The sequence below is a fragment of the Arvicanthis niloticus genome, chromosome 22 (genome assembly GCF_011762505.2).
Source record: "Arvicanthis niloticus isolate mArvNil1 chromosome 22, mArvNil1.pat.X, whole genome shotgun sequence".
NCBI lineage: Eukaryota > Metazoa > Chordata > Mammalia > Rodentia > Muridae > Arvicanthis > Arvicanthis niloticus.
Genome location: NC_133429.1, coordinates 22,490,881 through 22,506,111, shown reverse-complemented (window position 1 = coordinate 22,506,111; position 15,231 = coordinate 22,490,881).

Here is a 15,231-nt window from a genome sequence, read left to right as displayed (position 1 = left end):
AAGTTCCATCTCAGACAGAGCACCTTGCAAGACAGTTGGTCGATCAAGGGCACGACTCTGCTTTCCACCATCCTCTGTAGTCCCTCCTCCCTCTTTTCTAGTTTCCTTCTCACACTAGCAATCTCCTTCGTGACGAGGTGGCTCCCAGTGACAGGTGCAGCTGGATGTGCCCCCTCACGTTGGAGGGGACAACATCCCTTCCCACAACCATATTAACAAAAGTGCTGAGCAGAGCACCTGTGAAGAAATCCCCACGGCTCGGGAGATGTGTGTGGGTTGAATTAGGCATTATTAATTAATCTAGTCACAGAATGTAATTAAACTACCCAAGATCTTCCTAGACACTAAAGAAAAGGTGAAACCAGGCAAATATACAGTAGCTACTTAATAGGAGAGAAATTGCATAGATGTCAATCCCACAAGGAAAAAACTATGTGTACCAAGGGTTAGGAAGGCCTGGTTAGAAACCGCCTTTCAAAGGAAGACTTTTAAATAAAATGGGGCTAGGTAAGGGCCAGAAGGAGAGCTGGTTATGTAGGAATTGAACAAGAAACACTAGGGCCTGGCTCCTGGAGGTATTCTGGAGAGACTCCTATGATATAAGCAGTATGTTTACATTGTGCAAACTTCAGTAATTGGTTTATTGTCCACAGGGTTTTGGAGAGGTAAGGGAGAGAGATAAGATTTAGGTCAAAGATTTTGGATACAGTGTCAGTAGAACCCAGCAGGAACCAGAAAATAAAACATACTGAGACTGGCTAGTGGGGAGAGCTTGCTCAATGGGCTGTTTACCAAGAAGGGCACAGCCAGGATTAAGGGACACAAAGCTGAAGACAGAACTTCCACCACGGGATTAGCTAGCCCCATCAGGAAGTCATTTCTGTGTCCAGGGAGCCAACGCCAAGGGGCCAGGCATGGTAGAACATGTGGGTTTGCGTGGGAGCAGCGGTGGGGTTTGGTAGAGGAGCACTGCCTACTTACCCCTGACAGACCGACCGGCTTGGAACAGTTGAGAGAAACAATATCCCCAATGATGTCTCTCTAGTCAATACGGGTGACTTTTACTGGTTAAAATCAAGCTAAGAGGTAGAGGCAAAGGAAAGTCATCATCCTGGGGTCCAGAAAAAAAGCAGAAAGAAATGGAAATAGTTCTCGTAGGACAAACAGAACACAACATAAGAGGAGGTACCAACCTTTGGAGGAACAAGCAAAATAACAGCTCACATCCTGTGAGCGGTAATGCAGCAGAGGTTTTGAGGCCCGTTGTCCTCTAGAGGGCGCTCCCGGACTTCATTCCTTCAGGAGGCGAAGCAAGATTGCCAAGGGCTCAAGGAAGGAGCTTATAGGCTTTTGCCTAGGAGAAAAGAATAAAGGGATTGGAGTCTGGGGTAGAGATGTTCCCCCTTTGCACTTATATTCATCATGCTGGGACTGATGTGTAATAAACAAAGCCAGAACTAAGTATCTGCTACATGCTAAGTTCCAGATTTCCGCTAAGCACAAGTCACTGAAGTAGGTAAAAAAATAATTGTATTACAGAGATGAGGCGAGCCTGCATTCAGACCCCGCACATACGGTTGCGCCCTGTACTATTTCGATCCCATGCTACTGGGTTAGTCAGTCGGGCCAAAGATTTCCCTGTCTTCAAGGACTTAACAAAGTCAGGGCAATGTCTGTAAAGAATACAGATGATGATGATGATGATGATGATGATGATGATGATGATGATGATGATAAAATGTACAAAGACCCCAAAACAGTGCCTGGCAGATTGTTCATGTTGTAGATGTATGCGCTGGTATTTCTTCTGGCACACTGCCAGTCATTGACGCTCTTTCTACAGGAGACAGAGCACCCAAATCAGGGGCTTACCCAAGCACAAGGAAACCCAGAAGACTAGCCACAAATATGTCAGCAGCGGCCAAGGCTGTAGGAACAAGAGAGGTGCTGGAAGCTTCACTTGGTCCAATTCAGTTTCTGAATTTGAAGCCAAAGTTCTAATTCAGGAGTGACAGAAGTTCTCACTGGGTGTTCTAACTGATGGATTGATAGTGGGTACCTGACCCATATGTTAAAAAGAGACACTCAGATTGCAAGGATGGGCTTAAAGAATGCCGGGACAAATGACATCAGCCACTGACTATGGATGGATAGGGGAAAAACATGGTGCCAGACCAGTGTTCTTTTACTTAGAATGTTCCCTCTACTGCAATAGCAGGGCAGGACTACGAGGTCCTGATAATAGCTACAGATTAAGGAAGAAATTCCAGTTTGTTCCAGTTTTAGTACCGATCTACTGCATCCTTGAAAATCCCTTAACTTTGGTGCCTATCAGCCAGTTTCATAAGATTGTTCTCACTGAAAATGGGGGAAAAAATCTGAGATCTGATCAATAATGATCCTTGTTTTTGTCTTGGACAGTTTCAGGATGTGAACATGCATCTTATTCCGGCCTATTCAGACTTTCCCATAATTCCACAGTAGATGACCTTTACCCTTGTCTCAACTGTTTTACCTGCTGCTCTACGAAGTATTGGAAAGAAACATGGAGCCCTCCAAGTGCCTAGCTGAAGAGCGTTTCACACAGGCACAATGTACAGAGCATGGCACGGCAGTGACACGTGCTGAGGTGTCACTTAGGGATACATCCTGAACACTGAAGGTCTGCGGCAGGGACTTTGGGGGGACCATGCTAGCTATAACACTGCCTGCTCAGGATTAAGGCAAAGATGACAGAGGAGGAGGGCATCAGAATACCTGGCCCTGCTCTCCTCTGCTCTCTAGCCCCTTGCCAGGATGTCCTGGCAGAGAATGAGAAAAAGAATATGGAACAGCGGCCCTAATGGAGGTCACTGTCCCAGGCCACGGAGCTCGACAGGACAACACGGAGAACATGTCTGAGAGTAACAATCTCAGGCTAGGCTGTTGTCCCTCGGCTACCATTCTGGCCCCTCCATTAGCTATAGAAACGCAGGTCCCAAATACAAGGCAAACGGCTTCCTCGTCTCCCAACCCTGATAGGGATGGAGGCCAGTCAGATTCTTCTCTGGAACCTGAACTGCACTTTCAGTTGTTAGCAGGGCATAAGGCAGCAAGAGAGGGAAGGAAACAGCTAAAATAAAATAACCCGCCAGAGGCCCACATCTGGGCAGGTCTAATCTGATAGCCATGGATTCCTACTGAGCCAAGGATTCTTGACCTAACCCCCACCCCAGCTGCTATCAAGGCAGGGTTCCTCACAGCATCCAGGAATCTCTGCTTTTTTCTGCTGTTGCCTGCTCACTCTGTGTATTGGGCACTCAGTATAATAAGTTTAAACAGAGTCACTCTTATTTTGTAGCAACAGTTCCAATGTCTCCTTAAGAAAAGGCAAACACATTGGCATACTCAGATGGACCATTGTTTGCCCTTGATCAAGGGTACGAACAGCCTTGTGTTTCCTGGTGGAGATTTTCCATGTTGTACAAGGACCTCAGACCCACAAGTTGAGTGTTCCAAGAAGAAAACAACGATCCTCAAGTGAAATGTTAAGCATAACGGTGGTGTGAGAAACCACTCCCCTAACCATGCCTGGGTTTCCAGAGTCTATATTGGCCATTGATCTGACCACTTGAGAAGACAGTCTCTGACTTCCCCGGATGTCATCTCTCGGCAGGGATCTCAAGCGAGTTCACCATGCCATTCTGCCACCTACTTCTACGGGATGTCAGAACAATAAGCTTCCATGGCTTGAGCCTGATTCTACCCTGTTTAATGGTGAATGAGTTCCTGAACCACTAGCAATGGTGTGGGTGATGTTGTGGGGTGAGTAAGTCAGCCAGTCACGAAGATGGTGATGCTGGCAGAGAGTGAACAGAGAGGGAACTTACTCCTCAGACAGTGCATTGTTCCCACAAAGACACATGACCGTCCTTTCCATAATGAGGCAATCTAGTATAATTAGCCTGGATGACGGCTGTTCCCAGGAAACGGAGCCAGCTGAGGTGAGAGGAGCTCCAAGGTTTTGCCCCATTATCATCTCCATTTTGATTCCCCCTTTTTGTGACCCCCATGTCCACCTTCTTCATAGACATAAACATGGCTAGTGTGTCAGGCTCTTCAGACTGCTGTAATAAAATGCCACAAGCTACGTGGCTTATAGGTACAGAGACAGAGTTTTCACAGTTCAAGGGGGCAAGAGATTCTGAACTTAATGAGATTGTATATTTCCTGGCTCACAGATAATACTGCCGGTCACCTTGAGTGTTGGAAGGCCCTCTATTGTTATACTCTTAATTTTGTGAGGGGGATATCTTCCTGAATTTATCATTTTCTGGCAGCTCCACCTCTACTGTCACCATACTGGTGATTAAGTTTCAGCATAAGAGTCTTGGGTCTACAACTGTTCAGAATATGGAAGCCGAGAGGCAGACTCGCTGACAGCATCAAGAGACCATCATGGCCACCACCTTCTTTAGCCTTCTGTATGTATGTCCTCTGGGAGACCAGTAGGAGCCCCAAACAGCCTCTTATAGGGTCATCACCCTCGCTTTCCGATGATCTTGGTAGCAATCTTCCAAGCCTTGGATAAACTGACCCACTCACTAGCCACTCTCTGTAAATGTCTCCATGTCAGGAAACCACAAATTATCTCTTACGTGACTAACCATATGTACTTCCCCAAATTCTGTCCATGACCAGGGTTCCCTCTGACTTTCAGGACCAACCCAGAGAGACACCTTCTGAAATCCAGCAGTGCCCCACTTCTTCCTCATCGAGTGGTCATGGGAAATTCCCCCATGACATCAGAGTCATAGTTGGAGGGAAAGTTGGGAAGCGGCAAGAAGCCTGAGTCATCTGCTTATGCAGAGAAGTGCCGAAAATAGAGCCAGAGAGGTGAGGGGAGGCGGAGCTACTGTTCGCCCACACTGTGCCATTCCTTCCCCTCCTTCCCCTTAAGTTAAAGTGAAATGATTCCTCAGCGAGCCTCCTTTTCACTGTGAGAAAAATCCTTATGAACATAAAAGCTTCAACTTTTTTTTTTTAAAGACGAGGCAATGAGAGAGATTATCTTAGCATATCTTGACATATTTCAGATAAATAGTGTATCTTACAGTCTTTATTACATAAACCAGAGGTCACGAAGTAGATGTATCTAAGATCTGTGTTTAACTGGTTTTTGCTAGGAAGTCTTTAATATTTGTGTGTGTGTGTGTGTGTGTGTGTGTGTGTGTGTTTCTGCATGCGCTCACTTGGCAAACATGCATACAAGGCCAACCTTGGGTATAGTTTCTCAGCAGCTAGCTGCCTTATATTCTGAGACAAGATCTATTGCTCCCCCATTAGGGTAGGCTGCCCTTCCTGTCTTTGCCCTTTCCTCTCCCCAACAGTGCACCCCCACGCTGGGATTACAACCACACACCAGCATGCCTGCATTTTTCTGTGGATGCCTGGGTTAGAGACCAGCTCCTCAAGCTTGTGCAGTAAGCAGTTTACTTACTGAACCATCTCCCTATCCCCCAGGAAGCCTGACTCCCAGTGTGAGCTTTGGCTTAAATTCCTTTGGCTTAAAAACAACAAAAAATTCTATGAGGGGGGGGGAGGGGCTGGCTCAGCGGTTAAGGGCATGTTTGCTCTTCCAGAGGTCCTGAGTTTGGTTCTTAGCACCCATTCCAGGCAGCTTATAGCCAATTGGACCTCAGTTCCAGAGGATCCAACATCCTCTTCTGGCGTCTTCAGACATGGGCATATATATGGTACACACACACACACACACACACACACACACACAAGCACACACACATACACACTAGTCTGTAACCCCCACCAGGTCAAGAAGATCCAACATTATCTTCTGGCTTCTGCAGATGCTGTACATATGTGGCGTACATGCCTACATGAGGCGACACACATACATATGTACAATAAATATTATTTATATATGAAATATATTTTTATAATATAACACACATAAAAACTGTAAAGTTAAAACTTAAAAACAAGAATTCCTATTTTTATATTCTGTCGATGAGGTGGGAAAATTCACACTATTTGTATAAGACTGGCTTCATGCAAGGATTAGTGAAACCATTAGATATCTAATAGGAATAAAATAAAATGTGCCTAATATGTGAAATTAAAAGTCAGGAAATGGAGCAAGAGGGGGTGCTGAGATCTGAGAATGTATTTTCTCCCTGAGAAGTCATGGGAGTGACTTTATTATGTGAAATTACAAGTTGTACATTTATGATATGTATGATTTTGTATATAAGTATTCCATATGAAACAATGAAATGTATTCTCTGATGATGACCTTTCTTTAAATGTTTCCATAAAACATAAATTAGATGAGAAATTTTCACGGAATACTGCACGATGTACTGCATTTCTTGCCGCTGAATCGCCAAGTCTGCCAGGGCCATTTATTGGCTGGTTAGAACACAAGGACTTGCTTTAAATACCACCTAGCTACCCAGCAGGGAGGGTGAGCTATAAAAACAATCAGTCCATCCACAAAATCCAGTCACATGGCTGGAGGAGATAGCTCGGTGGTTAAGAGCACTGTCTGCTTTTCCAAAGGTCCTGAGTTCAATTCCCAGCACCTACATGGTGGCTCACAGCCATCTATGCTGGGATCTGTTGCCCTTTTCAGGCTCAGGCATACAGGTGTATATGTGTGTGTGTGTGTGTGTGTGTGTGTATGCATATATATGTATATATATATATATTTATCATTAATTCATACATATATATGTATAAATATTCATATAAATATTCATATATTCACGATAAATACATGAATCAGACACTTGAGGTTCCACTAGTGAGCAATACAGACAGAACTCTTCATCATGTGGAGCCAATCCCTTGTGAGAGGGGACTGTGAAGTAACAGCAATCAACAAGCAAATTACAAGGTACATTAGAAGGGAATAAGGGCTACTCAGGAAAACAAAGCAGGTAACGGAGATACAGGGTGCTTTGGGGGAAGGTTGTAGTTTTAAATAAGATGTTCAGGCAGCTGTCACCTAGAAGTGGTCCTTAGGCAAAGTTGTGATGAGGAGTAAATGAACGATGGGCACGGCCAGGGAAGAACAAATGAAATGGGAGGAAGGGGACCAAGTATAAGGCAAACGGGCCAGTATGATTAAGGTAAGAGGTGGAATTGATATGACATCAGACACCCAATGTAGGGGAAGACAATTGTAGGCTGTTGTAATAATTCAGTTTTTATCTTCAACTCATACGTCTGAACACTTAATCTCCAGCTGGTGATACTATTGAAGAAGGTGATGGAACCTTTAGGGGGTGGAGCCTTGTTGCCAAAAGTGGGTCACGAGTGTGGGACATTGAGGTTGTGTAGTGTGGTCTCACTTCCTGTCATCTCTCTGCTTCCTGAGGCGATGTGACTAGCTGCCTCACATTTCTGCTGCCATCCCTGCCATGCCATGATGGAATGTGTCTCTTCTTAAACTGCAAACCAAAATAAATCCTCCTTCCCTTAAGTGGCTTTTGGTCAGGTATTGACAAAAAGTAATGAGAAAAACAGCTAATAAAGACACCGTGGCAGGAATTTGAGCAAAGGAGTGGTATGAAGTGATGTATCCATTGAAGGACACATGGATCTATTGAAGGATACACGTATCCATTGAAGGGTACATGTACCCATTGAAGGGTACATGTATCCATTGAAGGGCACATGTATTCATCGAAGGGTACATGTATCCATTGAAGGGTACATGTATCTATTGAAGGACACATGGATCCATTGAAGGGTGCATGTATCCATTGAAGGGCACATGTATTCATTGAAGGATACAGGTATCCATTGAAGGGTACATGTACCCATTGAAGGGCACATGTATCCACTGAAGGGTACATGTATCCATTGAAGGGTACATGTATTCATTGAAAGGCACATGTATCCATTGAAGGGCACATGTATCCATTGAAGGGCACATGTACCCATTGAAGGGTGCATGTATCCACTGAAGGGTACATGCATCCATTGAAGGATACATGTATTCATTGGGGAAAATTTGTAAACAGACCCCAGAGGAGCAACACAGTCCAGCAGAGAGGCTGATTATTATTATTTTTCAAGATTTAAAATTTTGATTTTATGTTTATGACTAGTCTGCTTGCATGTGCCACATGTATGCCTGGTGCCCGTGGAAGCCAGAATAGGGCATCAGATCCCTTAACACTGGAGTTACAGAGAGTTATGAGCCATCTTGAGGGTGATGAGAATTTTATCCACTTCCTCTGCAAAAGCAGTGAGTACTCTTAACTCAGGAGCCATCTCTCCAACCCCAAGGAGGCTGCTTTAATAATCCATATAAGAAAGGTGGTGGCTTAGAGCAGACTGGTGCCAGGGAATTTGCCAACAATAGAGTGAGGAAATTTAAGATTGAACCAATGATATTTGCTGAAGGATTATATGTGAGATATCACAGTGTGAGTTCTATTGCTGTGAAGAGACACCATGGCAACTCTTATTTAAAAAAAAAAAAAACATTTAATTGGGGCTGGCTTATAGTTCAGAGGTTTAGTCCATTATCATCATGGTGAGAAGCATGGCAGTGTGCAGGCAGACATGGTGCTGGAGAGGTTGCTATGAATTCTACATCAGGATTGGGGGGAGGAGGAGGAGGAGGGGAGGGGAGAGGGAGGGGGAGAGGGAGAGGAAGGGGGAAGGAGAGGGGAGGGGGAAGGGGAGGGAGAAGGAGAGGGGGATGGGGAAGGAGAGGGGGAGGGGGAGGAGAGGGAGGAGGAGGGAAGAGAGGGAGAGGGAGCCTGAGCCTAGTGGCTTGGGCTTCTGAAACCTTAAAGCCAGCCTCCAGTGACACACTTTCTCCAACATGTCCACACCTACTGCAACAAGGCCACACCTCCTAACAGTGCCACTCCCTGGTGAGAAAGCATTCAAATCTATGAGGCCTATGGGAGCCATTCCTATTCAAACAACCACGTGAGGTTGGCAGAGAGAAGAGCAGTACATGATTTCCAGATTCTAGCCCTGAACTGGTAAAGCTGAGTTAACTCAGATGAGTGAGACTGGAAACTGAGGTTTGAGTACCTTGGGCTTGAGCTGTCTGTCCTTTGTGAAGAGGACAAAGAGTCAGTTAGGTCGAAATCAATGAACTTAGAGTCCAGGATCAGTGTGGATGCAAATGCCAACTTCACATCAAGAGGAATAGAGACTATTTTTGTTTGACTTAGAAGAAGCTTGATGAAGTAGAACAAAGAGGAGAGTACTAAGATGGGGAGAGAATCAAAGACTAAGGTCTACAGTACTTTAAGAAGAGCACCCAGATGAGACTGGTGGTACCTGCTTTTAATCCTATTGGAGGCAAGTAAATCTCTGAGTTTAAGACCAGCCTGGTCTACAATGTGAGTGCCAGTTCAGTCAGGGCTACACAGAAAGATCCTGTCTTGAAAAAAACAACAAAACCAACCAACCAACCAACCAACCAACCAACCAACCAACCACAACAAAAAGTACCTGGTGCTTTAAAAAGAAAGGTCAGCCAGTCCTGTGCTAGGTAGGGTATTCCATCCTAGTCACAAGAGCGGTTGATTTAACAGCATTCATTGCTGTGATAATTTTCTCCTAGGAACGTAAGTCCAAGGACATTTTTCTAGGTTCCATGCCAGGACACAATTATGAGAAATTGTGCAGGACCTGTCCCTTCCTAATTATTGCAAATTGTTGAGTGAATTGTTTTCAAGTTTCTGGGGGCGGGCCAAATCTCTTATCGTTTGAGCTCTTATTGGAGATTCCTGGTATCTGAAATATACTTGTGTTTCTCTCCCCTCAAATTGCTCAAGGACTACTGGGAGCTAGATGCTGCAAGGTAGCTTCTATTTGAGTCGGCACTGGAGCCCAGCAATCTGCACACACTGCTCATGCTCCTCCCTTCTCGCCGAAGGCATCTGGATTTAAGCAGCCATCTCTCTGCCTTCTATGACCCTTCACTGTGGGTCTACTCTGAGGAGCCCACTGCCTCTTTCTTTTAGGTGACATGACGTGACCTAGACTGACCTCAAAGTCACAATCCTCTCCTCTCGTCTTCCTAGGTGCTGGAATTATACGGATGAACCACTATGCCGGATTCAATGCCTTTTAGTAGTGCCTCTACTTAAAGCCCACCATGTCATCCTCCAGGACTTCCCTCTCCTCCTTATTTATTGTCTTCTGGATGCGCCTCACTGCTTCCTGTCACTGCACTATGTCTTTCTGTCGGGCTGGCTACTCTTTGACTTCTCCACTGAAGTGTAGTCACTTGAGGCAGGGAGTTCTCTTGTTCTTTCTCTATCCCCGGTACACAGATCCAAAGAAATGCCTTGACTAGAACAGGCAGCTCAATACGTACTGGCTATGAATGAGTTAAGTTTCTCAGGTCTGGTAAAGACACCAGTTAATCTAGTAATTGAAACAGATGAGGTTAGTGTGGATAAGAGCGAAGGACAACTCACACATGCCTGGACTCTGGTGGCTGTAAGGCTAATCCGAGTTCAGGTCCCGAAGTTCAAACTTCTGTGTCACGTCCGCCAGGCTCTGGACAGGTGGGACTTTGCACCTTGGGAAAGCACCACCCTCTTGTTAGGTGATTCTACTGTGCTTTTAGGAAGAATCAGCTCCAGGCAAACAACAACAACACCACAAAACAACAAAAAAGATTTCAAAGCAAGTATAGTTTCTTATGTAGGATTAATATTCTGTTTTGTTTTAAAAATTGTACCCAGCAATCCTCTCCTTGCTGCATAGCCCTAAAAGAGTTGGGGGGGGGGTACGGTGTTTCTCACCTCACTGGAAATAGATCAGGTTTCCTTTAAAAAGACGTGGAAAGGAAAGGACTTGAGAAAAAAACCTGAGAGTCTCCAAAGAGTCTCCTCGTGAGGCCTTGTATTATTATTATTTTAATCAAAGTTTGACTTTGAAAATGTCCTCAAACACATCCCTCCTCCCTTACCCACTGCCAAATTAATACATTTAGACTGACGCCAGCTAACACAGTAGCACATTGTGTGGAGGTCCGGCTCTCTGGTGACATAAGCCTGTGAATGCAAAAACTGCAAGAACCCACTCGAGGGGTTCGAACAGCCCGAAGGTGAGGATGTCAAAGGTGGTTGTAGACAAACAAGCACCAAAACCCCACAAAAACCAGCAAGAAAGAAGCCTACAGACTGGCCTATCTTGCTCCTCTTCATACTTAAAAGGATTCTATTTCTGTCTCAAGCGTGGGCTTAGGCAAACTCAAGTCTTGCTGTTTGTGGTGGGCTGTGAGGAGTGTAAGTGGAAAAGGGAAATTCCTCCAACCCCGTCTTGGAGATGGGACAAAGTCTCTCAGCGAGTGAACTGTGCTTCTCCCGTTCCCGAGTCTGCGCTAGCTTGCCCAGTCAAACTCTCTTTAGTCTTTCCCTGATTCCACAACTTATTTTAATTTTTGACTTTCACTTCCGATTTCCTTTGCCACAGATGGTACTGAGTAAAACAGAAGCCTGTAAAAGTACTGCTCAAAAGACTTTCTCTTCTTCTTTGGCTCCAAAATGTTTCGTGTGACTACACGATAGTCCCACCTCATCCACCCACACATATATTTCTTCTCTTCTGAACATATTAAGTCTAAATTTCTATTTAGGGAGGAAATCTAGGCTAAGAAACTGCATCCCCCCTTCTTTTTTGCTCTTAATGGAATTTTTTTTTATGGTAGAGGTTCTGACTCTAGTACAGTGGATGGCACATGGCACTCCATCTTTTCTCACACTGAGCAGAGCACTAGAACTGGACAGAAATGTGTGGGACACTTGAGGACTCTGAAAAGTTAGTACCAAGTGGGGTGTGGTGGTACATTCCTATAATCCTATAATCACGCCAGTTTGAGTCTAATCTGAGTCACATGGTGCGTTCGGGGCCAGTCTGGAATATATAGCAAGATTCTGCCTTAATAAATAAATAAATAAATAAATAAATAAATAAATGTATTTTAAAAAAGGAAGACGAAGAAAAAAAAAGAATAAGTAAACAAGAGCAGGAAGGTTGAAAAGAAAACCAAAACAACCAGTTTAACACCTCCCCCGTTTGGCATTTCTTGGAATGAGCTGAAGGTTTCATGGAGCCGGAAGTGGACTCTTAAGCATAAGCAGGGATCCGTTGGTCTGGTTCAAAAGGATGGGAAAGTCAACTCCAGGTACCCAGAGTGGCCAGCGGAAACCATTGCATTTATTTTTCCTTCCCTTTAATTTACTTTGGTTTCCCTGAGAAGCTCTACCACTGCAACTGACTGTTCTAGGAGCCCAAGCTCTGAGAGAGGCCATCCTCTGCCGGAGTAGCTGTGGCACCAGGAGACTTCACAAACCCCTGCTTCTTTTCTTCTTTTCTTGCTCTGTGTTCTCTCAGCCTTTGGCACGAGATGCGGAGAGAATTGCAGGAAATGCAAAATAACACACTTCTAGCAAGCCGCAGCTTCTCAACCAGGAGCACGAAGAGAGGACCCCTGGGAAGGCAGGCATCACGCCTTGCCGCCAACCAAATCAGAGACTAGAAGCTTGGATCGCTGCTCCTGAAAACTGTTTGTGAACTTGTGATCTCGCCCTTGATTTGATGTTAAATCACATAGACACTGATTGCTGAGCAACAGGACCCTGGCCTGGATGCTGGGCAGCCAAGATCATTGACTGTACATTGGCTAAAGATAGAACTGAACAGGGCTCGGTAGGCTTTGAAACTTAGGTTCACATTGGAATCATATTCATAGTTGGCTGGTTAGAACGTGTAAATCCAACGTCAGTTGCCTGTTAAAACAAAGCTATCAATATTCTTCGTAGGGCTTACATAAAGTCTAAAATTTCATAACATAAAATTGAAGACATCAACTCAGACTGGCAAAATGGCTCAGTGGGTGCTCGCCATGATAGCCTGGGATCTGAGTTTGATTCCAGGATCCTATGGTAGAAGGAGAGAACTGAGTCTTGAAAATTGTCCCGTGACCTTCACATATGCATGCTCACATTCACACACACACACACACACACACACACACACACACACACACACACACATTAATGATGATGATGGTGGTGATGATAATGATAAATAATAATAATAAACAACTTTTAAAAAGATTGAAAATATCCAGAATATAATCCTAAAGAGTGCAGCATGTAGAGACTGGGGTGATCTCGAGCCACTGAGGAAAGCCAACTTGGAATATAACACAGCAGCACGCCTGGCTCCTTCAAGTGGCTCGGGGTAGGCTGTGGGCCTTCCTGCTTGTATGGCAAGAGCCTTGCTGACTAAGCTGTCTCCCAGCCCAACAAAAACATTTTAAAAACACACTTCTGGAGGTGGGGGAACCCAACTAAACAAGACATCTATAGTCAATAAAAATATCATTTGGGAATTTAGAAAAATAAAGGCATTTTCACACGAAGAATAACTGAGAGGATTCACTAACAGCAAGCCTTCCCTAAAAGAACGGCTGAGAGAGTTCACGAGACAGGAGTGAAATGAAACGGGTAAGCAAGGGGAGCAGACGTGGTAAACACCTTAGAGCACCTTCTTTCGCCCAGAGGTCTGAGCATGCTTGATGATTGTCAGCAGGAATTAAAGGTAATGGGGTTTTCAGTGGCCACAGATGTAATAGATAAAAAACTACACAAATCGGGTCAAGAATGGGAATAGGCGGTGGCGAGGCTGCTGGATTCCACTTCAGCTGATAAAATATTGATTCTAAATCAATCTGAAAAGTTAGTCTGTGTGTTGAAAAGCATGAGCCTCAGATGGAGTGGCACTCTGAGGGTGTTGATGACACTGAAAACTTACAATAGAAAGAAAGTTTCAGTTCAATTATCTAAATGTCTAATTCAAGAGGTTACAGAAAGAAGATTAAAATAGGCTCAAAGCAATTAGAATGAAGAAATAAGAAATGGGGGGGGGGGGTACAACTGGTGAAACTGCAAACAGAAAAGCCACAGAAGTCAATAGATCTGGAACATTCTTAATCCGTAAATGGCAGGCTGAAAAGAACGCAGCAATTGCCAATATAAAATATGAAATAAAACCCTGCTGCAAACGCCGTCGGTTTTCATATTAAAACAATAAGAGAATACTATAAATATTTATGTGACAGAAAAATACATCAGTTTATTAAAAATCCAAACTATCAAAATCCTTTTAAGATGAGACAGATAATTTAAAGAGTCCTATAGCATTTAAAGAAAATTTAATTCTTAGTTAATAAACCTAAAAAAAAAAAAAAAAAAAAAAACCCAGGGAGTTTCTAGTTATAAATGGTTTTATTGGTAAAATCTACCAAACCTGAAATACAGAAGAGATAACCCAACTGTACAAACATTTTCTAGAAAACAGGAGAGTAAAACATACTGTCCAGCAGCCCATTAGAGGGGCCACCATTACCTCAGTAGGGAAACCAAAGACATAGAGAAACCCTCCAGATAGATATTCATGATGAAAACATAGATCCAGACCCTCCAGAAGATCAAATCCAACAATACACAGTAAGAGCACACCACACTGTCTTGGTTAGGGTTTCCTGTTGCTGGGAAAAACACCATAACCACAAGCAGCCTGTGAGGAAAGGGTTTATTTGGCTTATATATTCTGGGCTTCAGTCCACTCGGGGAAACCAAGGCAGGAACTCAAAGAAGGGATTAATGCAGAAGATGGAGGACTACTGTTTACTCCATCTAGTTTCCTCAGCCTGCTTTCTTACAGTACCCAGTACAAACTGCCCCATGTGGCACCACCCACAATGGGCTGGGTCCACTCTCTTCAACTGCTAATGAAGGAAATGCCCCACAAGCTTGTCTATGGGTCAGGCTTGTAGGAGGCATTGTCTCAAAAGTGTTTCTTTCCTTCCCCTCAGATAATTCATTCTAGCTAGTGTCGAGTTGAAAATCAAACAACCCCCAAGAAACAAAAGAAACAGCCAAGCGGTTTACACATCAAGTGGAATTAACTCATCCTGTGACTACAAAACTGATCACCATCAAATATCAGCCAATGTAATCCACCACATTACACGTCTAAAGAATAAAACCAACCCCACATAGATTATAGACGCAATTGCAATATTTATAAATGCGTGCGAACGTGGAATCTCAGCACTTGGAAGGCTGAGGCAGGAGGATCACAAGTTTTGGGGCCAACTTGGGATACCTCGGGAGATCCTCTCTCAAGACAAAAGCAAATCAAACAAACAAAAATACATTTAACATGCACCTGTAA